General features: G+C 42.4%; 2 protein-coding genes across 5 annotated transcripts in view; one reads left to right on the forward strand and one right to left on the reverse strand.

Moving 5' to 3' along the window:
- LOC136871946 (uncharacterized) overlaps positions 1–26,569 on the reverse strand; it is a 519,021-nt gene that overhangs the window by 445,661 nt on the left and 46,791 nt on the right. The gene's annotated exons all lie outside the window — the stretch shown is intronic.
- The window catches only part of LOC136871947 (uncharacterized), a 561,695-nt gene that overhangs the window by 159,337 nt on the left and 375,789 nt on the right, over positions 1–26,569 (forward strand). The window lies entirely within an intron of this gene.

Raw genomic sequence — 26,569 nt, forward strand, 5'->3', positions numbered from 1 at the left:
TCTATCATGGGTTTAGCCAGTGGGGGTGGGTGGGTACTGGGGGTTAGATACCTCCCCCTTCCATGGAATTTTTACAAAATAATAAATAGAAACTGACAATAAACAAATGAAAGTCGACTCAATGGATTGACTCTTTCGAGCATTCAGAGAGTCATAGTGTGAAACGAACAGATCTCTTGGAGTGTATTTTCACAGTAAGCCTCGAAAATTGGATTTTAGATTGTAATCTGAACGTACTATTCGCTGTAACACTGTTGACCTTGATCATATGGTCCTTGTTCTGTATTTTAATGTAAGATTTTGTAGGGTACCGGTACTGTAATCTGAATATCAACATAATTCACTTGTATCAATGTCCTTATAATGACACTCATGCATGCGTGCGACGCACACGCACAAGCACCTTCATTATGTTTTATATGGTCTACTATCATCAGCTTGTAACTGTAACACCCCCACCCAGCCATCGGTTGATCCTGGCTCCGCTACTGATTTCTAGCGACTTCTGTTTACGGCGTCCTCATTAGGTTTGTATGTATCCAATCTCATTACTCCTAGGCCCCTATCCAACAACGCAAGTTAAAGCATTTAAGCTAAGAAAACCGAGATAACAGTTACAGTATTCACCAACAACATTATCTCGGATAACGGTTATTATCTCGGTTTAAAATTTACCGGAGAGGGGTTGGCTGGAAAAACAGGAAATCTAACATGGTAGCTCGTAGACGGCTGGATTATTTAACTTAAAAAGAAAATCACAGCAACGAGAAATATGACCAAGATTACGCAAAACAAACATCCTAGATGGATAGAAAGAACCCACGACATACTTTGTGAGGACTACGATGACACTGATTCTGAAACATGTTCTAGGTTATCTAAAGCATTTTTTTTTTCTATTCGCTTTACGTCGTACCGACACAGGTAGGTCTTATGGCGACGATGGGATAGGAAAGGCCTAGGAGTTGGAAGGAAGCGGCCGTGGCCTTCATTAAAATACAGCCCCATCATTTTCCTAGTGTGAAAATGGAAAACTACGGAAAACCAGCAAAAAGGTGCCGACAGTGGGGTTCGAATCCACTATCTCCCGAATGCATACTACCTTAATTTTTGTGTGAAATATACTTGCACAATGTGTAGGATATTATTTGTTTTCGTACTATATATTATGGTAATGCTTCCTGCCATCGAATTAAATAACAATTCATTCTCTTGGAAAGTCATATTAGGCTACTCTCTTCGTTTCTGGTCAATTGCGGACGTAATTTGTGATAAATTATTTGCAAACCCCGAATGGAATCAACAACTTGTTTACATTTGGATAGTGCCGGCAACACGTAGTCATTTCTTTTCCTCGTCTCAATATGAAAAATTTAAGGTTCAAATTCAGATTGAAACATAAACTTAGTTTTGGTAAGCCGAGATAATACATTCAGGCCCGGTTTCACAGTTTGAGTTTAAGCCGAAGCTTTAGTAAACCACGCACGCCGCTAAAGCAAGGCTTACTCTTTGGCTTAAACACTACGAGTTTCAAAGTAGGGGGACCATGTGCAGCTTTACTAAGCTGAACATCTCCGAAGTAGGTAATGCTTGCGCATGCGCAATGATTCAATTCTCATCTTTGTTTACATCTGTAGCCTATGATTGATTGACTTGTAGGTTATTCATCGTTTATCAGCCAAGATAATTTAGGAAAATGAACGGAAAATGTGATTCAAATAATAGTAATAAAAATAAAGTCTAAAAAAGGTCACTCGCCCGTCCTGCTGACACGTATTACCACTACAGTCTAAAATGGCCATAACTTCTGAACCATTCATGCAAATAATATCCTGACAAGGTCAATGTAATCCTTACAAAATACTGGAGGAGTTCAAACAATTTATTTCGATGAGGAATTCGAGGATAATATCGAAATATTTAATGTTAAGGAGTTATACTTTTTACCGCTGAGTATAGCATAAAATCGCTTCTAGAGGGCAAACGGTTGGAAATAGGTATATACCATCGCGGACTTTTTTGTAGAGGTTTCTATGCTCTACATTTCGTACGCTCACACTTGGGGTTTATCGTTGATGGTTCACGCAGCGTAAGCCAAGAAAGCAAGTGACCGACCGACATTTTTGTCTCTTTTACTGTATATCGGAACACGGAAACTGTATTATTTCACGAGCCTCGAAATATATTCAGAAATATAAGTTATTTAAATGTTCATGTTATTGGTTTTACGTCTCACTAACTATGAATTTGAGCACCTTCACCACAGGACTGAGACAGGATAGAACCTGCCAATTTGGGCCATAAGAAGGCCAACGCTCTACCATCTGAACTGAATACTTAGCTTAAACCTCAGTTTCATACAGCTTAAGCCAGTCACAGATAAGCTCGGCTTATCACTTGCACTCCCCACTGTGAAACTCGTCCAGAGTTTAAGCTCCCGCTTAAGCCCGATCCAAGGCTTAAGGGTATACTGTGAAACCGGGCCTCAGTGGTGAATACAGAAGTGAGCGTTATCCGAGATAATGAAATTATCCGAGTTTTGAAAATCTAAGATAACAGCAAAAGTAACCGACGTTGGTGGACACGGGCTTTAATGATGAACATACTGCGAAAGTACAGTGGAAGTTGTGAAAATACTTCGGGTTTTTAAAGTTGCTAATGCCTGCAGAAATTATGAAAACACCATACGTCATCGTGGAAACGAAGAAGTTAATATTACATCATGAAAGATACAATTTCTGAGCTGATACACAGTGGTATAGGCTATGACGAAATTTCGACGAATTCTGGTAACCCTTTATAACTGTGTCAAAGGAGCTATACCAGATGAATGGAGAGTAGCCCCTGTGTATAAAGGAAAGGGTGATAGACATAAAGCTGAAAATTACAGGCCAGTAAGTTTGACATGCATTGTATGTAAGCTTTGGGAAGGCATTCTTTCTGATTATATTAGACATGTTTGTGAAATTACTAACTGGTTCGATAGAAGGCAATTCGGTTTTAGGAAAGGTTATTCCACTGAAGCTCAACTTGTAGGATTCCAGCAAGATATAGCAGATATCTTGGATTCTGGAGGTCAAATGGACTGTATCGCGATTGACCTGTCTAAAGCATTTGATAGGGTGGATCATGGGAGACTACTGGCAAAAATGAGTGCAATTGGACTAGACAAAAGAGTGACTGAATGGGTTGCTATATTTCTAGAAAATAGATCTCAGAGAGTTAGAGTAGGTGAAGCTTTGTCTGACCCTGTAATAGTTGAGAGGGGAGTTCCTCAGGGCAGTGTTATCGGACCTTTATGTTTTCTTATATATATAAATGATATGAGTAAAGGAGTGGAATCGGAGGTAAGGCTTTTTGCGGATGATGTTATTCTCTATAGAGTGATAAATAAGTTACAAGATTGTGAGCAACTGCAACGTGACCTCGAAAATGTTGTGAGATGGACAGCAGGCAATGGTATGTTGATAAACGGGGCTAAAAGTCAGGTTGTGAGTTTCACAAATAGGAAAAGTCCTCTCAGTTTTAATTACTGCGTTGATGGGGTGAAAGTTCCTTTTGGGGATCATTGTAAGTATCTAGGTGTTAATATAAGGAAAGATCTTCACTGGGGTAATCACATAAATGGGATTGTAAATAAAGGGTACCGATCTCTACACATGGTTATGAGGGTGTTTAGGGGTTGTAGTAAGGATGTAAAGGAGAGTGCATATAAGTCTCTGGTAAGACCCCAACTAGAGTATGGTTCCAGTGTATGGGACCCTCACCAGGATTACCTGATTCAAGAACTGGAAAAAATCCAAAGAAAAGCAGCTCGATTTGTTCTGGGTGATTTCCGACAAAAGAGTAGCGTTACAAAAATTTTGCAATGTTTGGGTTGGGAAGAATTGAGAGAAAGAAGAAGAGCTGCTCGACTAAGTGGTATGTTCCGAGCTGTCAGCGGAGAGATGGCGTGGAATGACATTAGTGGACGAATAGGTTTGAATGGCGTATATAAAAGTAGGAAAGATCACGATATGAAGATAAAGTTGGAATTCAAGAGGACAAACTGGGGCAAATATTAATTTATAGGAAGGGGAGTTAGGGATTGGAATAACTTACCAAGGGAGATGTTCAATAAATTTCCAATTTCTTTGAAATCATTTCGTAAAAGGCTAGGAAAGCAACAGATAGGGAATCTGCCACCTGGGCGACTGCCCTAAATGCAGATCAGTATTGATTGATTGATTGATTGATTGATTGATTGATTGATTGATTGATTGATTGATTGATTGATTGATTGATTGATTGATTGATTGATTGATTGATTGATTGATTGATTGATGAATTGTAAATGTGTGACGAAACGTAACTATTACGAGTTGTATTTCTGTGGAAAAAACGTAATTGTTACCAAATTGCAATTCTGTGCCAAACTGTAGGGAAAGGAAATTGTGGCGAGTTTCCTGTATCCATTTTCAACGTGATGTGTTTATATCAAACTTTCAGTTAGATAAAATGTTTCAAAGCCGATAACGTTGCCCTTCATTCATTTATTTTACCGCTCGATGTCTGATTGACATAAATAGATATAAAGAACTAGCTTATCTTTTGATATCCTCTGCATACCATAGGTCAATGTCACTAAACTATCTGGCAGAAGACAAACACATCTGGGAATCAGCTTAGCAATAATGTATTCTAGTCGCTGAAGCCATCTTATGTACAGTCTCCTCCAAAAGCTTAGTCTAGTCTATACTTAAACTAGGATACCCTATCTTTATATCTTTTTGAGTGAGTGTTGAAGACCAGACATCATTCCTGAAGCTACGTGAATTTTCAAGTGAAAATTTCGGCCAGATTCGACCGAGAATCGAACTTCAACACTTCGGATAGAAAATCAGCAGCTAAGCCGCTACGTTAATCACGCCCACCTCCCCGCCCCGAATCCACGTGGACGAAATTTATTATTTAAAAATGCGTGGTAGAAGCCTCCGTGGCTCAGGCGGCAGCGCGCTGGCCTCACACAGCTGGGTTCCGTAGTTCAAATCCCGGTCACTGCATGTGAGATTTGTGCTGGACAAAGCGGAGGTGTAACAGGGTATTTTTTCAATCAATCAATCAATCAATCAATCAATCAATCAATCAATCAATACTGATCTGCATTTAGGGCAGTCGCCCAGGTGGCAGATTCCCTATCTGTTGTTTTCCTAGCCTTTTCCTAAATGATTTCAAAGAAACTGGAAATTTATTGAACATCTCCCTTGGTACTCCGGGTACTCCGGTTTTCCCTGTCATATTTCATTCCAGCAACACTCTCCAATATCATTTCATTTCATATGTCATGCATTAATCATTGCCCCAGAGGAGTGCGACAGGATTCGGCAGCCGGTTACGTGCCAGATGCGACCGTGACGGATGCGACCCGGCCATTATCGTGCCAATAGCGACCGAGCGGATAAGCATCGTGCCGCGTGCGACCCATCAATCGCTTACAACTGATCTACATTGAGGACTGTCACCAAGTGGCAGATTGCTTATCAGTAGCTAACTTGGTCTTTTTTAAAATAAAGGGTTGACACCGTGGTTAGCAGGTTCGAGTGCCGTTGGTCGAAAGAAAAATATAATAATGTTGCTGGCTTTACGTCCCAGTAACTACTTTTATGGTTTAAGGAGACGCCGAAGTGCCGGAATTTAGTCCCGCAGGACTTATTTTACGTGCCAGTAAATCCACCAACACAAAGCTGACGTATTTGAACACGTTCAAATACCATCGGACTGAGCCAGGATCGAACCTGCCAAGTTCGAGTCGGAAGACTAGCATCTCAACCGTCTGAACCGTCTGAGCCACTTAGCCTGGATTTTTAAAAAATCACCATCAGAATGTTGGCCGGCAATGTAGGAAATTTGGTGGTAGACAGTTTCTAATCACTACATTGCTTGCCAAAAGCCTGGATTCAAATCCAAACCTTTCCGCAGTGTTCAAATGGAGTGAGGGGATATGATGCTGTTGATGGTGATTCGACCGTCGGATGGCGACGTAAAGCATTGAGCAGACCCCTTGGTATTATTCGAGAGAAGTAGGCTACGTGCCGAAACCGGGTTTCATCTCTCCCTACTTCATTATCATAATCCCACATCCAGACGCGCAGGCCGCCTGAGGGCGTCAGGTAGAAAGACCTGCACCAGGCAAGCCGAACACGTCCTCGGACACTCTTGGTATTAATAGGACACGCATGACGTCACACCGACACAGGCAGGTCTTAAGGCGACGATGGGATAGGAAAGGGATAGGAATGGGAAGGAAGCGGCCCTGGTCTTAATTAAAGCACAGCCCCAGCATTTGCCTGGTGTGAAAATTGGAAACCACGGAAAACCATCTTCAGGGCTGCCGACAGTGGGATTCGAACCCACTATCTCCCGGATGCAAGCTCAGGGCCGCGCGCCTCTAACCGCATGGCCAACTCGCCCGGTGGGAAAAGACGTAAACGCATCACCATGTTTCGTATTGTAAAACGAGTTTTCTCCAGAAGTGTTATGTAGAGTAGGGGCAGTAGCTGCTTATACGACTTATTGAAATGGCATTGCACTTCGTTTAGCTTACCTTATCTTGGGTGATGACACAACTTATCAAATGACAATTTGCTTGTCAACGCCGGTCGCATCCGGCACGGTTACAGATTATGCGGTCGCTAGTGGCACGGGTCGCATGCGGCACGGTCGCATCTGGCACGCCACCTCGGCAGCCGGAACAATTCCTATCGTCGCCGCTAGATGAAGGTTTCATTCATTCCATTCCTGACCCAGTTAATGACTGGAAACAGGCTGTGGATTTTCATTTTCAAAAAAACATGGTGTTGGGATGTAAGGCAATTGTGCACTTCTTTCGATGCCTTTTCTTGTATTACACAAACACAGACGGCGGGCGAAATGTTTCGCTGTACAACATTCCTCTATTTCTAGAGAATGTCTAGTCGAGGAGGTAACACCTTTGCAACGGACTTCAGTATTACCTATCCCCCTTCCTGCCGTAAGTGAAATTTTACCGTATTGTGCTAGGTACTGGAAAGTTACAACCTTTTCAGCAGCGCAGACAGTGAATTGTTGGTACTTTTCCGCCAAATTCTTCGTGTACAACCAGTGGAACTAGACGGCGATCTAGATTACGCCTGGATTACATCTCTCCTTTACTGGTGGCGAAATTAGGACTCTTTCTTACATTTAACCCCTATTGCATTATATGACTAAAAACTACAAATATTAAACAATACCACTACAACAACAACAAATACTACTACTACTGAAGAAAATGAAAATCCACAGCCTGTTTCCAGTCATTCGATCGGGTCAAGAATAGATTGAATGGAGATCACATTTAGCGGCGGAGATAGGAATTGTGCCGTCTAACAAAGCCGCTCGCACTCCTCTGAGGCAATGGTTAATGACCTACAGGTGAAATGAAATGATATTGGAGAGTGTTGGTAGAATGAAAGATGACAGGGAAAACCGGAGTACCCGGAGAAAAAAACTGTCTCGCCTCTGCTTTGTCCAGCACAAAAGAATCTCACATGGAGTGACCGGGGTTTGAACCACGGAACCCAGCGGTGAGAGGCCGGCGCGTGCCGCCTGAGACAAGGGAGCTCATAATAATAATAATAATAATAATAATAATAATAATAATAATAATAATAATAATAATAATAATAATAATAATAATAATAATAATAATGCCCGGCTCTGTTTCTAACTGTTCCATGGTATCCCACGGTCGAACCCGACCTGGATGGAGATCAGTCATCACTGATTTGCATTTAGGGCACTCACTCAAGTGACAGACTCACTATGTGCTGTTTACCTAGTCTTTTCTTTTAACCTTCACTGGTTAATTTCGCTGGCTCGAGGTCTTCAGAATTAGATTCATTCTTAACAGGGACTCATCCTCACAGATGCGGAGATTGCTTATGGGAGTCAACTCGAAAGACCTGCACCAGGCCTCTTCGGAGACCATACACCAGTATGTCAGAAACACAGTAATTCTGAAAGTAACCCTAGTACATATTGAGTACAACAATATTTGAACATTCACTCTCGGATTCATACCTCGGCCAACAAGAATCTTCGGCAGTCCAGGTTAAATTTTATAAGGGAAGTCATGTCCCCAAAGTTGTCAGGTGATGGTGATTATTATTTTAAGAGGAAGTACAACTAGACAACCATCCTCTATATAACACTAATTAGAGAGGAAAAAATGGAAGGGATCCGACACTTCTAAAAATGAAGGTACCGGCCATAGAAAGGCAAGGGCCCCGAAGGGCGTGAAAATGAATAACTCCCTAGGCCTCGAATGCTCTAATACCGTCGGGGTCGGAAAAGAGCAAGAGTTGACCAAGGGAGGTCGGATAGGATAGATAAAAGTGAGGAGCCTGGCACAAGTAAGCATAAGCAAAGCCAGGACTCAGCTAATTGTCCCGTGGTTGCCAATCCACGCTCCCAAGTTCAGAGTCCATGTGGCCCCTTTCAGTCGCCTCTTACGACAGGCAGGCGATAACGTGGGTGTTATTCTACCACCCCCACCCACAGGGTGATGGAGCTTGTCATCCGCGACTTCGGGGGTTGCTTTCGTACGTGACCGGTAATTAATTCACATCCGAGAAACAGCGTGGCTTCGAAGATTTTCCGATCATTAGAAGTTTTAGGTCCGCCTCTGTGGTGTACTGGTTAGTGTGATTAGCTGCCACCCCCGGAGGCCCGGGGTCGATTCTCGGCTCGGACACGAAATTTGAAAAGTGGTATGAGGGCTGGAACGGGGTCCACTCAGTCTCGGGAGGTCAAATGAGTAGAGGTGAGTTCGATTCCCACCTCAGCCATCCTCGAAGTGGTTTTCCGTGGTGTCCCACTTCTTCTCCAGAAAATACCGGGATGGTACCTAACTTAAGGCCACGGACGCTTCTTTCCCTCTTCCTTGTCTACCTCTTCCAATCTTCTCATCCCCCCACAAGGCCCCTGTCCAGCATAGCAGGTACTGGGCAAGGTATTGGTCATTCTCCGCAGTTGTATCCTCCGACCCAATGTATCACGCTCCAGGACACTGCCCTTGCGGCGGTAGAGGTAGGATCCCTCTCTGAGTCCGAGGGGAAAAACAACCCTGGAGTGTAAACAGATTAAGAAAGAAGATAGAAGTTTTAGTTTTTCGGTTCTCGTCATATTAGCTCCCAGCATCACTGCAAACCTTTCTTTACTTGTTAACTGTTCCTCAGAAACCGCAAATGCCGTATTGCATAGTAAATGTTGCACAAAATTCGAGTAAAATATTTTTTGGTTCAAGGGAGGAAATGTTTGCTTCGAGAAATCGAAAAATTCGTGTAACCGAATTTCGAGTAATAGAGAAATAAATACACGTGAAGAATTGGACAAATGACCGGGAAATTACAGTTACTTCGAGATACTGAAAGTTGGAGTAATGGAGGTTGGTGGTGATTATTGTTTAAAGAGGAAGTACAACAGCCCAGCCATTCTCTATTAATACTAATCAGAGGGAAAATGGAAGAGGGCTCGTACCTTCGAAGAATGAAGGTATCGGCAAGAGAAGGAGAAGGACAACGAAAGGTGTTTAAATGAAACAATAGCCAGGCCTCGCGAACCTAATACCGTCTGGGTAGGACGAGAACAAGAGTCAACCAAGAGAAGTCGGATAGGAGAGATGAAAGTGAAAAGCATCACACAAGTAAGCGGAAGCACTGCCAGACTCAGCTAGGGTAACCGTGGTCGTCAACCCACGCTCACAAGTTGAGAGCCTAGCCACAACGTTCAGTCGTCTCTTAAGATAGGCAGATTCTACCGCCACCTCCCGCAGGCTGAATATTTAATTCCGTGTGGCCATTTCTAGCGGGGTGCAGTCCTTGTAAGGCAGACCCTCCGATCTGCCATGTGTAGGTAACTGCGTGTTATTGTGGTGGGGGATAGTGTTGTGTATGGTGTGTGAGTTGCAGGGATGTTGGGGACAGCACAAACACCCAGTCCCCGAGCCAAGGGAATTAACCATTTAAGATTAAAATCTCTGACCCGACCGGGAATCGAACCTGATACCCTCTGGACCACAGGCCAGCACGCTAACCATTTAGGCATGGAGTGGGACAGGAACTGTACTGTGGTGATGATTTAATGAGAGGAATTTAAAATTTGAAGGAATGTACTGTAATTTGATTTATCTAAACTGAGAAGAGTTAATGAGTGTAGTTTACGACGGTCTTGCACTTGAAGTGATGCAGACATGGAGCATAAGGTATGCTATTATTTTGCATGTTTACTGCTTTCAGCAATCGTATGTACATCGTATTACCTTACATAATACTGTACGTGGCTAAAGATGTTAGTACTGTTAATTTTAAGAAATAATTAGTTGACACAAGCCATTTGAACCTCATGTTACCAAATGGTAACGCCAGTGGTGGTGAGTTAATTTTTATTTACTGCATGCTTTTATTTATTTTCAGTTGTGTGTTAAAGACATAATTTATATCTTAGAAAATTGTGAGTTGGAAAGGATACCAATAGAGTCTCCTGAAGTGCATAATGGATTTTTTGAGGATTCAGAGGATAAGGTTGGTGGCGGCAGGGACGTAACGAATGTGATACGGCCCCGCCTGCCAAAATTAAAATTCGGGCCCCCTCAAATGAAATGTAAAACCTATGAATAACTAATATGAACGTAATTACAGCAAGTAGATATAACGCAGTCCGCCTCTGTGATGTAGTGGTTAACATAGCTGCCACTCCCGGAGATCAGGGTTCGATTCCCGACTGTGCCACGAAATTTAAAAAAGTGGTACGAGAGCTGGAACGAGGTCCACTCAGCCTCGGGAAGTCAACTGCTTAGAGGGGGGTTCGATTCCCACTTCAGCCATCCTCAAAGTGGTTTTCCGTGGTTTCCCACTTCTCCTCCATGCAAATGTCGGGATGGTAGATAACTTAAAGCCACGGCTGCTTTTTTGCCTCTTCCTTGTCTATCCCTTCCTATCTTCCCATCCCCCCATAAAACCCCTGTTAAGCATAGCAGGTGAGGCCACCTGGGCGAGGTACTGGCCCTGCTCCCCAGTTGTATCCTCTGAACCAATGTCTCTCGCCCCAGGACACTGCCCTTAAGGCGGTAGAGGTGGGATCCCTCGCTGAGTCCGGGGGAGAAACCCAACCCTGGATGGTAAACAGATTACGAAATACAGTAACTGTTTATTAAGAGTATTCAGCCCAAAGGCTGGTTTGATCCTCCACAGTTCCGCCAACAGCTGTCATAGATAGCCTAGGCGACACTGAAGAGGCATACTAGGGAAATAAGCCGTTAGGTAGTTTTGCGCTGCTTTCCTCACCGAGCCAGAAGTTGCTATTACATACAAGTCTGACAAGCCCACTGAAATGCATGCACTAGCCGACCCTATAAACGATATTTTCACGCCACTTATAACAGGGATTGGCTGCGTAAGGAATGGTATTACTAGCATCGCTCATTCCACGGTCACTTTTACATTGTCAAATTCAAGGATGAGACTGAGACAGGTCAATGAAAGTAACACATTTATTCTAGCCCGTACCAGAAGACAAAGCGCACTGTAAACAACACATCTCACCAGCAAAGGCATCAAGAAAGAACTAACGCAATATATTGTTAAATTATATGAACAAACGGATTATTCATTATTGTAAGATTATTTTTAAAACAATGTTTTTATAGGTTTTACTTGTCTGCCTCCGTGGCTTAACGGGTAAGCTGCTGAACTGCCGACTGTACACAACTTACGTATTCGAATTAAACTTACTTACAGAACTATACTCTGTAATCTTTACTGCCTCCTGTAATCTTTACTACCTCCTCTGCGAACCATGTGACCTTGCCGTGGTGGGGAGGCTTGCGTGTCCCAATGATGCAGATAGCCGAGCCGCAGGTGCAACCATATCGGATGGGTATCTGTTGAGAGACCAGACTAACGAATGGTTCATCGAAAGGGGGGTAGCAGCCTTTCGGTAGTTGCAAGGGCGGCAGTCTAGATGATTGACTGATACGGCCTTGTAATAATACTCAACATGGCTTAGCTGTGTTGATACTGCTACACGGCTGAAAGCAACGGGAAACTACAGCCGTAACTAACTCCCGAGGACATGCAGCTCTCTCTGTATGAATGATGTACTCATGATGGCTTCCTCCCGGGTAAAATATTCCGGAGGTAAACTAGTCCCCCATTCGGATCTCCGGGTGGGGACTACACGAGAGGGGGCGATCATCAGGAAGATGGATACTGACATTCTGCGAGTCGGAGCGTGGAATGTTAGAAGTTTGAATCGTTGTGGTAGGTTAGAGAATCTGAAAAGGGAGATGGATAGGCTAAAGTTAGATGTAGTTGGCATAAGTGAAGTACGTTGGCAGGAAGAACAAGATTTTTGGTCAGGCGACTACCGAATTATCAACACAAAATCAAACAGAGGAAATGCAGGAGTTGGTTTAATAATGAATAAGAAAATAGGACAGCGGGTAAGCTACTACGACCAGCATAGTGAAAGAATTATTGTCGTCAAGATAGACACCAAACCAATGCCCACCACAATAGTGCAGGTCTATATGCCTACTAGTTCAGCGGATGATGAAGAAATCGAAAGAATATATGAGGAGATAGAAGATTTAATACAATATGTAAAAGGTGACGAGAATCTAATTGTGATGGGAGACTGGAATGCAGTGGTAGGCCAAGGAAGAGAAGGTAGTACAGTAGGAGAATTTGGATTGGGACAAAGGAACGAAAGAGGAAGTCGGCTGGTTGAATTCTGCACTGATCATAATTTAGTCCTTGCCAATACTTGGTTCAAACACCACAAACGACGGCTGTATACGTGGACGAGACCTGGAGACACTGGAAGGTATCAAATAGACTTCATTATGATTAGGCAGAGATTCAGAAACCAGGTGTTGGATTGCAAAACTTTCCCAGGAGCAGACGTGGACTCTGACCACAACTTGTTGGTCATGAAATGCCATCTGAAGTTGAAGAAATTGAAGAAAGGAAAGAATGCAAAAAGATGGGATCTAGACAAGTTGAAAGAAAAGAGTGTGAGGGATTGTTTCAAGGAACATGTTGCACAAGGACTAAATGAAAAGGCTGAAGGAAAGACTATAGAGGAAGAGTGGAGAGTCATGAAAAATGAAGTCAGTAGGGCTGCTGAAGAAATGTTAGGAAGGAAGAAAAGATCAACTAAGAATCAGTGGATAACTCAGGAGATACTAGACCTGATTGATGAACGACGAAAATACAAGAATGCTAGAAATGAAGAGGGCAGAAAAGAATACAGGCGATTAAAGAATCAAGTGGATAGAAAGTGCAAGATAGCTAAGGAAGAATGGCTGAAGGAGAAGTGCAAGGATGTCGAAGGCTGTATGGTCCTGGGAAAGGTAGATGCTGCATACAGGAAAATCAAGGAAACCTTTGGAGAAAGGAAATCTAGGTGTATGAATATTAAGAGCTCAGATGGAAAACCACTTCTAGGGAAAGAAGGCAGAGCAGAAAGATGGCAGGAGCATATCCAACAGTTGTATCAAGGTAAAGATGTAGATAATTTGGTTCTGGAACATGAAGAGGCTGTTGATGCTGATGAAATGGGAGACCCAATTTTGAGGTCAGAGTTTGACAGAGCTGTGAGTGACCTAAATAGGAACAAGGCACCTGGAATTGATGACATTCCCTCTGAATTACTGACTGCCTTAGGAGAAACCAGCATGGCAAGGTTATTTCATTTAGTGTGCAAGATGTATGAGACAGGAGAAGTCCCATCCGATTTTCAGAAGAATGTTGTTATACCTATTCCCAAGAAAGCCGGTGCTGACAGGTGTGAAAACTACCGCACCATTAGTTTAGTATCTCATGCCTGCAAAATTTTAACACGTATTATTTACAGAAGAATGGAAAAACAAGTTGAAGCTGAGTTGGAAGAAGATCAATTTGGCTTCAGAAGAAATGTAGGAACACGTGAAGCAATCCTGACTTTACGTCTGATCTTAGAGGATCGAATCAAGAAGGACAAGCCCACGTACATGGCATTCGTAGATCTAGAAAAGGCATTCGATAATGTTGATTGGACCAAGCTATTTATGATTCTGAAGATGATGGGGATCAGATACCGAGAACGAAGAATTATCTACAATCTGTATAAAAATCAGTCTGCAGTGATAAGAATCGAGGGATTTGAAAAAGAAGCAGCAATCCAGAAAGGAGTGAGGCAAGGCTGCAGTTTGTCCCCTCTCCTTTTCAATGTTTACATAGAACAGGCAGTAAGGGAAATCAAAGAGAAATTTGGAAAGGGAATCACAGTCCAAGGAGAAGAAATCAAAACCTTGAGATTTGCCGATGATATTGTTATTTTATCTGAGACTGCAGAAGATCTCGAGAAGTTGCTGAATGGTATGGATGAAGTCTTGGGTAAGGAGTACAAGATGAAAATAAATTAGTCCAAAACAAAAGTAATGGAGTGCAGTCGAACGAAGGCAGGTGATGCGGGAAATATTAGATTAGGAAATGAAGTCTTAAAGGAAGTAGATGAATATTGTTACTTGGGTAGTAAAATAACTAACGATGGCAGAAGTAAGGAGGACATAAAATGCAGACTAGCACAAGCAAGGAAGAGCTTTCTTAAGAAAAGAAATTTGCTCACTTCAAACATTGATATCGGAATTAGAAAGATGTTTTTGAAGACGTTCGTGTGGAGCGTGGCATTGTATGGAAGTGAAACATGGACAATAACTGGCTCAGAAAGAAAGAGAATAGAAGCTTTTGAAATGTGGTGTTACAGAAGAATGCTGAAGGTGAGATGGATAGATCGAATCACGAATGAAGAGATACTGAATCGAATTGGTGAGAGGAGATCTATTTGGCTAAATTTGACGAGAAGAAGAGTTAGAATGATAGGACACATCTTAAGACACCCAGGACTTGTTCAGTTGGTTTTTGAAGGAAGTGTAGGGGGTAAGAACGGTAGGGGTAGGCCAAGGTATGAATATGACAAGCAGATTAGAGCAGACGTAGGATGCAATAGTTACGTAGAAATGAAAAGGTTAGCACAGGATAGGGTGGCATGGAGAGCTGCATCAAACCAGTCTATGGACTGATGACTCAAACAACAACATCTTTACTGAAGCCACAGTTACAACAATGTATTAGATTGCAATCCTGAAAAATATACGAACAAAATTTTTAAAAAAAATTCTATTCAAATAAAGTATATAAAATATAGCCATAATATCAAGAAACGTAAAGCATGGGAAGAAATGTGCGAGAAGTTCATATCGGAGTTCTCTAGTAGAACAACATATGAGTAAAACAATGCACGTAAGATTTATTTAACTTATGTATACTACACAACAAAACGTGTATATTTATCATTTCATTACAGCTAGGCATTGCATTTCAATGCAGTACACATGCGACAAGACGTGAATACACAAGGATTTCTCACTAGATTTTGAAGATATTTAGAGTCCTGTATGAGAACAGTTTCAGAGACAGTATTCTAGGTTGCCATTTAAATCTTGTTCATTTGCCAAGATACTGATCCTTTTGTACTGTACCAGGAATGCCTACGGCCTGGTACATTGCATTTTTAATTCGTAATTTATTTACGAGCTGATAGCTCTAGCATTTGGAGGCAGCATGTCGAGCGAACATTCGAGACTCAGCTGCTCGCTGTGAGAGCGAGAGAGACAGTGGTACGTCACAGGCAGAGAACCGGCTGGGTGACGTAATCGCCACGTGCTGCAGACTCACCCGTCTAGAATGTACTAGAACAATTTTGATATATACTAAACGCCGTTAACTATGAAAATATGAAGTACACCAGCGTGAAGCTCATATTTTAAAAGTAAAGTGGCCAAAATTAGAAGGAAATCCACCTACTAGTTTCCGAGATATTAAGGTGGAAAAGAAACACTTTTTTTTTTCGCTTGAAGCAGAGAGCCAGCCAGCTTTCAGTATAAAAGAGCCTCGCCTCGAGGGAAGAAGACATCTTCGGAAATAGCTTCAAAGCCCAAAACGAGGCTGATGAGCTAAAAAGCTCACGGTACTGGTCCCGCCGGTACCAATGAGAGGGTCCTGCTGCAGGCAGTTGCAATCCACAGCTCGACGATGTCAGATTCTACTGTCGCCGTGTCGCGTTACGCGAAGTTGTTCGTCGAAATTATGAGATTTCTGCCGTGCTAAAAGACTTAGAAAAATTCGCCGTGTACTAAGACGATACTTACAAATTTTCTGCTGTGTTGCGGACTTGTAAAAATTCGGTGTACATTAAGTTGAACTCTGTTATTCTCAAATACAGTGTTACGGACTTGGAAAAAGACTTCGTGTGATGATTTGAACTCTATTATTATCGGTGCATCTCCGAACTTGATACAATTTCTGCATGTGTTTAACATTGAACTGTGGCTTCTCATAACTCATAATTTTGATAATCAGAAACTCAGTAATTATCATAGCCGAAAGGGAACATTTTCTCACATATGACTAGTGTTTGAACAGTGATAGCAAACAAGTCAGTAAACCTTAAGGACTTTTATGTCATTTTCAGGAAATACCTACTTAAGTGAAGTTAAATAACATTGAAAACTTCCTTTTATGTTGGTGATAGCTAGAGACATTTAAACACATCATGTGTATACAGGACATGGACTGGACTTACACTCACCATTTCCATAAACTTTGAACTTTAAGTTTCGCTCCGAACTCGATACAACGAGTTCTGAATGTCAAGAATATTGTGTTCTAGTGTAAATATCCTGCATTATATGAACCTTGTCTTTAAAAACTCACGTTATTTAAGGTGAATATTTAAAAACTGTGGATACTTCGAACTGTGACATGTGTTTCAAACGCTTCAGACTGTGCTTTAATTCATTTTAAAAGCCATAACTATTTCTAATAATGAGCATTGCTTTGAAAGATAACGGACTGTGTTTCAAAGTGCACATTACAAATTGTGATTCAAAATTCACGTGATTCTAAGTGTAATTATGAATGCTATGTATTCTTGACCTGCGAATATTCAATTAACCACACAGTGCTATATTTTTACACTCACGATCCAGTGTCGTGATTCTAAGTGCAATTATGAATGCTATTTATTCTTGACCTGCGAATATTCAATTAACCAGACAGTGCTATATTTTTACACTCACGATCCAGTGTCAATTGAACTTTCTCGTGTGTCCACAACATTATACGACACCAGAAATCTTGACCGAGTGTTAAGCCTCATATCAACTCAACACCTGACTCGACGCGGGACATAGTGCGACGTTGGAGGCGGTACGTGGTTCGACGAGAGATGTAATACATGGTACAGCGAGGGAAATGGAACGTGGTACGACGTTGGAGATGGTACTTGGTTCGACGTGGTGCTGACAACATCGTTGGAGTTCCAGTTCCAGCCTACAAAAACTCTCAGGTGATATGCGAGCATTTGGCATTTTAAACTGGTAAAAGCAAGTGATTACTTTAAAAACTATTGCACTAGACAATCATTGACTTAATGAAGAGGCACTTTTTCAAATCATTCTTTTAAAGTGCTACGTTAACCACAAGTTACAAGTGCAAATTGATGAAAATTCATTTTCGTGTAATAATTAATTTAATAATTTAAACAGACTTTAGGCTTCATATGAGAATGATTTATGAAAACAAGTGTTTATTTCTGAACATTCTAAAGACTTATGAAACCACGTTCAACGTATGCAATTCATGATGAAATAAGTTTAATTTTCAACTTCCTTTATAGCAGAGAATTTTCTGAATTTCAATTTTGAGTTGACTACACATGAAATAATACATTTTCAAGTAATTTCTCAGTTTAATGCGATATAAGAAGAAGGTTATTTTTGCGCCTACATTTATAAATAAATTTTCATTAGCAAAATAGCATCTATTATTTCGCCCTGTGAACTCCTTTCTCTGTACCGGCTCCTAAGAATCGTTTACTACCTGAGACCTTTCCCATGCTCAATAGCCCAACAACTTTTCCTGGTACAGTACTTGAAAAGTAGTCAGCAAGTTTTGAAGACTATTTTACACACTATCATAACATGCTATGGACATCCTGAAGTACTGTAGTTTAAAAATGTTGTTTCATTGTAAAGAGTAGAAAACTGTCCACAATTTTACACGAGTCTGAATCGTTGGATGTTTCCAGTATCTACGTTTATGCCTACGTCGTCTTCGTCTTCTCCTAATTAGCAAAGCAACTGGGATTCATCCGAATCCATCTTGCAAGACACTGAGAAGTGTTCAGGCGCGCTACAACATGCGTAGGCAGCGCGACTACAAGAAGCGCTCTGCCGCGCCGGAGAAATGAGTCGAAGCGCTAAAAACGTCAGTGTGAAAGAATCCTATGGTGTGCAATTCAATGAGCAGGGATAGGTTTATTCAAGAATGCGTTATTTACATTACGCGGATAATATTGCACTCGATGAGCTGCATAAAATCGGGAAGGTGAGACCAGTTATTAGTTCGCTGAAGACCGCTTATGTCACTCATTTCAAGTGAGAACAGCACTTATTTTGACGAATGATGATTCGAGTACTTTGGACACCACGGGTGCAAGCAGTGCATCAGAAACACATTTGATTCCGTAAAGTATGATGTTTGAACACGAAATATGGGTGTTTTGTGGACTTCGAAATTTATATGGGTAAAATTCCAATGTAGATGATGAGGCAAAGTGTAAAAAAGGCAGTTGCTCCTATGTTACATATGATAAATAACCCCACACCCCGCCCAAAGTTTAATTTAGCCATGACGGTTTTAGTTTTGACAAACTTTGTACTGTATTACCTCCTCTATAACAGACTTTAAGGAGTAGGACTGTGGTGGCACAGGCACAATCAGGCAACACTGCATTTCAAAAGACTGTCCTGAAAAGAATGCAGAGGCTATAAGAAATGATTTCACTTTCTACAATAACAATGAAGTGTTGGTAGATAATTGGGTGGACAATGCTATCTCAACAGTAGCCTCATCGGTGCATGACGTGAAACGAGTAACATCAGCCAACTGCTATTCTCGATCTGAGAAAAAAGTAATCAAAGTCAACCACCCTAATATCATCACAAAGTTTAACAAATAGATGGGGGAACCAACCAGATGGATGCTAATGTTGGAACTATCGTGTTGGAATTAGGGGCAGGAAGTGGTGGTGTCCAATATTCAACTGAATGATAGACATGGGAGTACAGAATGCTTGGACCTTCGTGAAAGCGACTGGATCTGACATTCCACATCTGGACTTTGAATGAAGGTTATATGGAGATGTGATAAAGAATTCTCCACCAGCGTGAGACGCACTCTGTACAGAAAAAGCGATGTTGGGTTATGTGTGACGTGCTTTGCGGCTTATCATACCGGTTAAAGTGTAAAGAAACATAGGAAGGACAATAAAAAGGCAAATGTTTGAAAACAGACAGAAGAATGTACATTTTGGTCAATTATAGTACGCGAAACTCTTAGTGTTACTTAGGCTCCCTAGTGTTGAATCGGTAGATCTCGCTTATCTTCGAGATTCGTATTGGCAACCGTTGACACACAAACTATGAATCGCCGTGAGACATCTGGTGTACACTTTACGGTGGTGATTATTGTTTTAAGAGGAAGTACAACTAGGCAACCATCCTCTATATAACACTAATCAGAGGGAAAATTGGAAGGAATCCGACACTTCGAAAAATGAAGACATCGACCAAAGGAAGACAAGGGCCACGAAGGGCGTGAAAATGAAAGACTCCCTAGCCCTCGCAAAACTAATAGCATCGGGGTCGGAAAAGAACAAGAGTTGACCAAGAGAGGTCGGATACGATAGATGAAAGTGTGGAGACTGGCACAAGTAAGTGGAAGCAATGCCAGGACTCAGCTAAGGGCCCCGTGGCCGCCAACCCACGCTCCAAAGTTCAGAGCCCCTGGGGCCCCTTTTAGTCGCCTCTTACGACAGGCAGGGGATACCGTGGGTGTTATTCTACCGCCCCCACCCACAGGGGGAGTACACTTTACGTACTATTACTGTTGTTGTTTACAGAGCAAAGCAAAAATATAGAATTCATGCTAGGAACAAGATTCGCATCGGGTAATGTTATATAATGTTGTATAATGTGTGTGTGACACAGTTGTTGGCTTAAGATAATAAAGGTTTAGAAAATTCATATCGATCGATCATACTACCGATTCAATTCAGATTTCATTTCCATTCACTTGGCAGTATTACCGGAACCGGGGTAGCTGCCCCGTTACTCCTCACCCCGTGAAACCAAGTATCACTGAAAGTTTCGCGGATTATACCTTGAAGATCGGAGATTTGTACTCGTTCAGGACTAGCGTGACCACATTGTCGCTGCACCGGCGAAACCTCGTATTCCACAATGGTCTTCCTATCCATCATTCTCCTTAGGACTGGTCAAGCCTCCCAGCCGCATATAGATATTAAGTCCATCAGAACAATTCTTCGTTGTGTTCGTTTTCCTATGCTGATGAGTAAACGAAAATGAACCTTAAATGCAGTATACAGAACTGTAGGAGTGCGTAAACACGTCGTGGGAACATACAACAGTACGGTACAGTAAGGTTCATTTTCCTTCACACACTGGCGTACGAAAATGAACACAACAAAATTTGTTCTGATGGACTGTATATCCATACGTGGCTGGGAGGCGTGGCCAGTCTTAAGGGAAATAATGAACAGGAAGAACATTGTGGGATACAAGGTTTTTCCGGTGCACTGGTCACTGGTCATATCTAAGCAACTAATGAGTGTTCAGTTGTTAGTGCGATTAAGTAGCAAGAAGAAAGTTTACAATTATTTAACCTTAAATAAACTAGAAAAAATATTTCTTGAAAGAAAAATAATTCCGTCCCTAATCAGTTAATACCTATGGGCAACGGTAGCCAAGTATAAGGTTGGCCACTCTGTCTTAATTATCAGTTATACCCGTAGTATTGTAATAAGCATGGTTGGTAGATGCAGAGTGAGTCTCGGCCCTCAAGTGGCCACGCTTGGTCCGTGGCCCAACAGCTCTGCACTCTGACCGACCAACCGAGCAGAGGAGGGGTGGCCATGGCTCTACCGTGGCTCTACGCCTCTCCATTCGGGAGATGGGACAGGGCTGGACCTCATGGCTGGCCCCAACCGTCGGCTGTCCTGAGCATGGTTTTCCGTGCTTTTCCATTCTCCTGCATTAAGGCGAATGACGGGACAGTTCCTAGTATAGGCCACGGCCGCTAACTCCCTCACCTTCTCCGTGCATCTTCACCGTAACAAATCTCCCGGCCTGAGAGACGGCGTCATCGTCTAAGAGGCCCGCTTCCCCCTTCAGGGGAGGAATGGAAACATTTTAGGAGTAGTAGCAGTAATAGTAGTAGTAAGAAGCATTCTGACAGTTAGGGCTGCAGAGAGGAGCATTGCACGCTGTTGCCACATTCCTGCATTCCGTTCCGTAATACTGAGAATACGGAAAGGTGAAGCCTTTGCCTTCCACACCTCCAGGGTGCTTCATTGACTGAACGGAGATAGATTTCCTTTTGTCACTATTTCTAAGGTATTGCAACCAGGCGAATTGGCCGTGCGTTTAGAGGCGCGCAGCTGTGTACTGTGAGATAGTGTGTTCGAAACCCCCTTTCGGCAGCCCTGAAGATAGTTTTCCGTGTTTTCTCATTTTCACGCCAGGAAAATGCTGGGGTTGTACCTTAATTAATGCCACAGCCCCTTCCTACCCACTCCTAGCCCTTTCCTATCCCATCGTCGCCATAAGACCAGTCTCCACCGGTGCGACGTAAAGCAACTTGTAGAAAAAGTGGTATTACAGAGAGTTTCCTAGCCGGTGTGTAATGAAGCGACTGATTCACTTTGAAGGACGTGGATTCGAATCTCCGTCAAGGAGTCGATAAATCTAGAAAATGGAGTTTCCCTTCAGTACAGGCACATGTTCTTGGGACTCACTCAGCCTGTAATTTACCGGAAAATAAGTTTATTTTGGTCATTCATTTAAGAGATTTGTTTGATGGATCCCTCCATTTCATCCTTTCCACCAGCGTTAATCCCTTCATTTCTACGACTCTAATCTGTTTGGCATATTCATGTCTTGGCCTCCCTCTACCGATCTTGCTCCCTAAACGTTCCTGAAAAAATAACTGAACAACTCCTGGATGTCTCAAGAAATGCCCAATCAATCTATATCTTCTTCCGAACAAACTTTCGCCAAATCGTTTTAACTTTATTGCATCCATTTCTGATTCGATTTTCCCATCTCACCTTTAGCGTTCTTCTGCGACACCACATTTCCAAAATTTCCTTATGAGCCAGTTATTGTCCGTACAGACAGTACTACGCTCCACGCGAAAGTCTTCTGAAACATCTTTCTGAAACGCGTATCTTACGTTGGAAGTGAGCAAATTTATTTTATTGTTTGAGATAATTTAGAATTATGTCTTCTTTCCGTCTGTCATCGGAGCGTATTCTACGACCCAGGTAACAATATGCTCTTTTTCCTTCAGGACTGATATTTGCATATTTACACGCTGATTCCTGAGGGCTGGGGGTAGAAGTAACCGCTCTAGTCTCATTTGGTGCACGAATGTAGTGGAAGTCTTTACGTTACACTCCTCCATGGACATACATTGCCAATAACGGAAATGGTTTAATTTCTTTCTACATAGATCGGTGCATATAGGAAAGGAAGGCGTCATGCAACCGAGAAAGACATCAGCGCGAGTGGCTTATGAGAAATCCTCTCTCTGTAAATTTTTTGAAGATATTTGTTAATAATAATGTAATTGACTTTACGTCCTATTAACTACTTATTCGGTTTTCGGAGATGCCAAGGTGCCGGAAGTTTATCCCACAGGAGTTCTTTTACGTGCCAGTAAATCTACCGACACGAGGCTGATGTATTTGAGCACCTTCAAATACCACCGGACTGAGCCAGGATCAAACCTGCCAAGTTGGGGTCAGAAGGCCAGCGCCTCAACCGTCTGAGTCACTCAGCCCGGCAAAGAAGAAGAAGAAGAAGAAGACATTTGTTAGAAACCCCAGGCTCTTAGGATGCTGGTAGCAGAATGCCCGAGTTGGCAGCAGACGAAGCTAAGATACACCAGGAATCCGACGTATAACCATAGTAACGCCTGGAAACATCAGACAGGCAACCCTGTCAGCCAGTAAGCTGTACGAAGAATCCTAGGAACTATGAAGTCCTAGACGACGGATGCATCCCTAGCTGGGCGGTAGAGGTTTCCGGTATGCTTCTGTTACCGCGTGAAAATATTGTATATTCATGCGGTATCTTGCTATTGAAAGCAGCTCAGTTGATTAAATAAAGAACTCTTCTATTAACGCTTATCACAAGGAAACTGTAAGAGATCCGATAATTCATATTCATATTTTCTTCTTGTTGGTATTTCTGTGTTGTTTGTGTCAAATAATTTGTAAAAGCCACCTATAATTGGAGTGTGTCTGTTGGTGGCACATTGAATAAATAAATAAATAAATAAATAAATAAATAAATAAATAAATAAAGGTATCGGCAAGAGAAAGAGAAGGGTTACTAAGGGCGTGAACATGAAAGACTCCTTAGGCTTAGCTGAGGGAGGTCGGAAGAGAACAAGAGTTGACCAAGGGAGGCCAGACAGGAAGGATGAAAGTGAAGAGTCTGAAAGAAATAAGTGGAAGCAATGCCGGACTCAGCTTGGGGAACTGCGGTCACCAGCCTACGATCCTTAGTTCAGAGTCCCTGGTCACCTTTTACGACAGACAGGGATTACCGAGGATATATTCTACCACTCCATCCACAGGGGGCGGGGGGGCTAGTACTTGGCATAGTGAATCATCCTTAGGACCCCCATAGGCCTACACGTGCAGCTTCACCTTCCGATCGACCTGAGCAGCTGTTGAAGACTAAAGTAAACTCGTGTCCTCATCCTGAGGTGGTGCAGCTCTTTTCAGGCACACCCGCATTGGAGGTGAGCTGCATGTACCATTTCAAGCACATACCAGCCCTTCTGCCAGTTTTAAATTCCTGGCAGTACCGGGAATCGAACCCGGGCCCCGAGGACGGCAGCTAATAACACTAACCGTTACGCTACGGAGGCGGACTGTTGAAGACTGAGGCACAAGACTGTGACTGAGGTGTATGGAGTGGCCGGTCTGCCAATCGTTTGGACTGTTGGACTGTGAGAATTCCGTCAGTTCAAACTGCAGAATGTGGCGCCTGACAGGCGGAACGGACGTGTATGGGGAAATCACGACCGACTGACAGATGAAGTGCTCAGTCAGTCTGTCTAGTCTCCCCGTGGATAGTGAAACATTATCTCTGCCCCGCATTGCAGTATGACCACTTGATCAAAACTCTTTTTATCTGAATTTACTGAAGGTTTAAATATCCTCTTTCGTTGAGGAAAATACAAAGTAAAGAATAGTTTCATCGTAGTTTCATCCATACATCAATAATTGAGTAGGTAGTTTGATCCATATGTCGATAATTGTGGTTGCGACTGTGGGTACACTTGTACCTCTTACAATCAATTTAAATAGGTGTAGTTATTCCGCTTCAACCACCCTTTCCTCCACACTCTGCGTCGTTTCCGTGCTCTCTTCTTTACGATGCTTGCAAATCACTGCATATGCAATCAACTCATCCACTAATGACATTTTCCCCATGAAAAATTTGTATACAAATACTCAACCAGATTGCAGGACGGACGGATCTGTTGTTTGTGTGTGTGGCGAGGAACTGGGGCAAGAAAAACTCTCTGTTCGGCCTGTCAATTCAGACTAAAGATGGAACTGTACGCCCTTGCGAGTGACGAAAACGCGTTTCTTTGCGTAGATGATTCAGTTCATTCATTCATTCATTCATTCCTTTTTTGCTAGGGGCTTTACGTCGCACCGACACTGATAGGTCTTATGGCGACGATGGGATAGGAAAGGCCTAGGAGTTGGAAGGAAGCGGCCGTGTCCTTAATTAAGGTACAGCCCCAGCATTTGCCTGGTGTGAAAATGGGAAACTACGGAAAACCATTTTCAGGGCTGCCGATAGTGGGATTCGAACCTACTATCTCCCGGATGCAAGCTCACAGCCGCGCGCCTCTACGCGCACGGCCAACTCGCCCGGCAGTTCATTCTTTATTGATAGCCATTATCTGAGTTATTTACATACAGTAGCTAGTGTAATCTTATTTTCATTATTTTAGGTACAAAGTAATATGTAGTCTTTATTTTTATTGAACTTCCCATACAGAAAAGAACCCTATTTTACATGGTATGTTAGGGTTATAGATGAACAAATCAAAATACCGTATTTACGCGAATAATCCCCGCGCCCTAACTTTAGGCAGGCTTATTTTGAAAAAAAGAAATGCCAAATTTGACGCGAAAAACCGCATCCCAATTTCGTGCCTCATTTTTTTAAATGTGCGGGTATTATTCGCGTAAATATTTACGCGAATAATACCCGCCAGCGAATAATCCCGCACCCTGAATTTAGGAAGGCTGATTTTGAAAAAAAATGCCAACATTGACGCAAATAAAACCCGCACCCCAATTTCGTGCCTCTTTTTTTTTAATGTGCGGGTATTATTCGCGTAAATACGGGTATTTACGCGAATAATACCCGCCACCGAATAATCTCGCACCCTAAATTTAGGGAGGCTGATTTTGAAAAAAAAATGCCAACATTGACGCAAATAAAACCCGCACCCCAATTTCGTGCCCATTTTTTTTTTTTATGTGCGGGTATTATTCGCGTAAATACGGTATACATTATTTGCACAGTATTATCATGAAAGCTTACTGAAATTGTGATGAATGAACGTGTGAAAATGTGAATAACAACACTGTCTTTTTTACATGCCGACATCATAGAGTACCGGATGGACTTTTCCTCACCCTTCAAAATTCCGACTACCTCCCCCGGGTTCGAACCCACGATTTTGGGATCCGGAGGCCGACACTCTACCACTGATACATATAGGGAACTATAATGGCATATACGAAAAATGTGGTCTAGTGAATAACTTACTTGTTGTAGGATTACTTCTTAAATTTCATGAATACTGTATTCAGTTAAGTGAAAAAAAACAAACAAACCCGTGAGGCAACAGCTCATTAGGGCCTTGGTCAGCTAAGACAACTGCTGCCCAGCCAGATAGCCTGTGGACATGAGACTGCGCGTGATCAGCGTAACTACAGTTCCTTCGTTGGTCTCATGAGGATCCAGAATTAAAATCTCTGGACACCCTAATATCGTCAGATTCAGAAGAGGATGGGAGTTGAGGAAGGGAGGTCATGTACGAATCTAATTAATGGTGTGTGGCCAATTGATGACGTATGGCGGTGCAGCTCTTTACACCTGCGAGTCTGTGAGGATGGGGCCCTACCTGTGATGAATTCTAATGATGGAGACGGCACATACACCGAAACATCAGAATTAACAAATGAAGGTTAAAGTCCCCGACCCGGCCGGGAATCGAACCAGAGACCCTCTGGACCAAAAGTCAGCACGCTGACAATTTAGTCATGGAACCGGACATGATACGAA

This window comes from Anabrus simplex, chromosome 4 (assembly GCF_040414725.1).
Source record: "Anabrus simplex isolate iqAnaSimp1 chromosome 4, ASM4041472v1, whole genome shotgun sequence".
NCBI classification, from domain to species: Eukaryota; Metazoa; Arthropoda; class Insecta; order Orthoptera; family Tettigoniidae; genus Anabrus; species Anabrus simplex.